General features: G+C 35.5%; 1 long non-coding RNA gene across 1 annotated transcript in view; it reads left to right on the top strand.

Annotated features, from left to right (window-relative positions):
- The window catches only part of LOC107755367 (uncharacterized), a 16,873-nt gene extending 13,795 nt beyond the window's left edge, over positions 1-3,078 (top strand). The window contains exons 2-3 of the long non-coding RNA XR_001641684.1: positions 2,050-2,153; positions 2,979-3,078. This is a non-coding gene — a long non-coding RNA (uncharacterized LOC107755367). The remainder of the gene's footprint in view (positions 1-2,049; positions 2,154-2,978) is intronic.
- Positions 3,079-3,387: the final 309 nt, after the last annotated feature.

The following is a 3,387-nucleotide window of genomic DNA, read 5'->3' as shown; positions in this document are numbered from 1 at the left end:
TTGCTACGTTGCTGTCTATGCAGGGTCAGACAGTTCTCAGATTCCATCAAAAATATCTTAATTTGTGTTCCGAATATGAACGAAGGTCTTACGGGTTTGAAACGACATGAGGGTGAGTAATTAATGACAGAATTTTTTTGCGGTGAACTAACCCTTTAAGGCCATTTTAAGTCTTATTTTGATGTAACAAAGTGATTATATTTAAGTGTGTGAGTTGTTTACTTATTTTTTTTTAAATGAGTCTTCCCATTAATGACATTATATTGTTCATTCAGACTGATTTGCCAACAGCGGAACTCATGAACACAAGAGGCTGGATTTATCGTATGAACCAATCACAGCCTAGCATAACCAGTCATATCGCGATGGAGGCATTGCCTCCTTGAACAGTAGCGGGGGAAGAAGAGAAGGTCTCTATCCCACTGTGAGGCCACATTCTTGGCTCTGCATAGGTAAGAGGTGAATCCCATTAGCATTTCTGCTGATAGCAGTATCTGCCAAGAACAGCCTCCTGCAGAATCTCTGCTGCTTTGAGAGATTTGAAGCCTCATTGTAGACTGATTAGCAGGCCAGTGTGAAATCTGCACACTTTATGGGCATTATGCACTGATTTTGAATGGATTTAAACATGCTAAAATTTGTTAAATTAAGTTGAGAATACTGTGGTTGTATGGGTACACTCTAAAAAATGCTGGGTTGTTTCAACCCAACTTTGGGTCAAATATGGACTAACCCAACCGTTGGGTTAAATTTTTACATTAAATTTTTAACTGGTACCCGAAAGCAGACAGAAGGGAAAAAACAATGCTAAATTCTGGTAAAAATCTAGCTAGATAGCAAAAGGAGGAGAAAAAGCATCCCACATCTTTTGCTGTTGACATCAAAGACTGTGCATCCAAAACTTGGTAGTATGACTAATACTAATTAATGTGTCATGTTATTGATTTTGCATAGTTCATGGTAATATTAATCAGTTTTATATTTTATTGTAGGGATTTTTTTTTTGTATAGGGTTGGACATTTGATTGATATATTTGTTGGACATTTGATCCAGTGTAAAATCTGGGTCCAGTTTCCTGAGTTCCTTGGTGACTGTTTTAGAACACTGTTGTTCAATGTCTCTTAAATCGCTTCCTCAAACAGAGGGTAGAGGAGAAATATTTAGAGATTTGAAGCCCCCTGGGACACGGCATGCCATGGCAGCAGCTGGGGTTCATCTTTACTGATAACTTTGGATGCGGTCACTGATGTTGCCTCTTATCATATCACTTTTGAGCACCCCAAACCTCCCAGACAGTTCTCAGAGTAAAATCATGTTGCTCTGAGGTTTTTCTATCATTGACGTAATGGTGTTCTCAGTTTTTTCTCATGTAAGTATTAACTTTGTGTCGGATGTTTTTCCTAAAATTCATTTGGATAAATAAAACAATAGACACCAATGAGATGACTGAGAGCAGATAAACTGGTCTTTAATGAGAAATGTTTGAGTTAAAGATGAAATCTAACTTTTGATTGCAGGCCGGTGTCTTGACATTTTAAATTATTCCAGCGTTTACAATATTAATAAATGGCCCAAAATATATTGCTAATATAGATTTTAAAATAGATTTACATATTTTTTAAATAAGTTTTAGTAACTTATATTTTTAAATGTATTTTCAATCGAAATATATTTATATTGTCCATAAATACATACATTTTGCACTTACCAAAAATGCATTTTTAGATTGAAAATGTATTTTCTTTCCCATTGTTGTAATATATGTAATATATTTTATCATTTGGAGGTTTAAGTGAAATATATTTTCCATTTTCAATTTTGTTTCATATGGAACATATGGAAGGCTGTTAACACACAGGAAGATCTACGTTCTTTTTGAATAAAAAATATACCAAACCAAGGTTCCCGTCATATTTTTATGGTTATACTGGAACTCATGAGCATTTACATTTTCCTTCATGTAAACATGATTAAGGGTTCACACTGTTGTGGGTCTGAGAGGTCTTAACTCCAAAATGTTTTTATGTCTCCTTAAATGTTGCCATCAGTAATTGAGAGGTGATGAGATGGGGGATGAGTTTCTGGAACAGTAGCGGGGGAAGAAGAGAAGGTCTCTATCCCACTGTGAGGCCACATTCTTGGCTCTGCATAGGTAAGAGGTGAATCCCATTAGCATTTCTGCTGATAGCAGTATCTGCCAAGAACAGCCTCCTGCAGAATCTCTGCTGCTTTGAGAGATTTGAAGCCTCATTGTAGACTGATTAGCAGGCCAGTGTGAAATCTGCACACTTTATGGGCATTATGCACTGATTTTGAATGGATTTAAACATGCTAAAATTTGTTAAATTAAGTTGAGAATACTGTGGTTGTATGGGTACACTCTAAAAAATGCTGGGTTGTTTCAACCCAACTTTGGGTCAAATATGGACTAACCCAACCGTTGGGTTAAATTTTTACATTAAATTTTTAACTGGTCCTGGTCTAGTCTTTTTATAACACACCACACTACCCCCATCTGTCATTAATTGGACAAACAGCTAGTCCTTTAATTAGTTAAGCCAATTGTTAGAAATAAACTCAGAATTGCGAGAATAAAAGTTATAATTGTGAAATATAAAGTCACTATTATTATTATTATCTTGTGGCTGAACCGGGCTTCCATACATAGCATATTGTTATTATTGTTGCATAGCAATGTTTTATGTTAGCGACTGTTAGGATAGTATTTTATTATAATTTTTTTTTTTTTGGAGAATTGTGTCCTTAATATGTTTATGTAGTCAATGTTCTATAAAAGCAATAGGGCACTAATTTTACATAACTCCATTTAGCCATTCACAGTATTGCACCTATCGTAGCTTTATATATCTTGATGGACATACACATTTTTGGGAAATCTGCGAAATTTTATGTGAAGTTCTGCAGTAGCAGATTCCATGCTGACCTGCTGATTAGCAAAACTGCTTTTCTATCGCAGCTCCAGAGACGTCACCAGGGTCATGAGGTGTTTCGCATAACAAGGACGTTTTGATGTTAAAGGCAATTCATCAAGCATTACTTCTGCTCCCAGAGGCCAGAACAGCATAGAGCGAAGAGGAAAATGTCTCTTTTTTTTTCAGGAATCTTATGAGGATTGTACAATATAATCCTCATTTTATTTTAACAGATCGATTCTCTTTCCACCTTGTTTGTAGGATCAGATAACATGCCCTCGATGTGTTCAGAATGGGAACTTTCCAAAAGATAGAGGAATTTGGGTCAAATTTTAGAATAACTCTTCTCATGTGATACTCTAACTAATCTACAGATTCAAAATAATCCCCAAATGTTGTAATAACCCTTTATCTAATTATGTATGGCTTTTATTCTCAATATATGTAATAGTT

This window comes from Sinocyclocheilus rhinocerous, unplaced genomic scaffold, assembly GCF_001515625.1.
Source record: "Sinocyclocheilus rhinocerous isolate Xijiao unplaced genomic scaffold, SAMN03320098_v1.1 scaffold1013, whole genome shotgun sequence".
In the NCBI taxonomy this organism is placed as follows: Eukaryota; Metazoa; Chordata; class Actinopteri; order Cypriniformes; family Cyprinidae; genus Sinocyclocheilus; species Sinocyclocheilus rhinocerous.
Note: the sequence above shows the minus strand (reverse complement) of the source record. Positions and strands in the feature narration are given on the sequence as shown.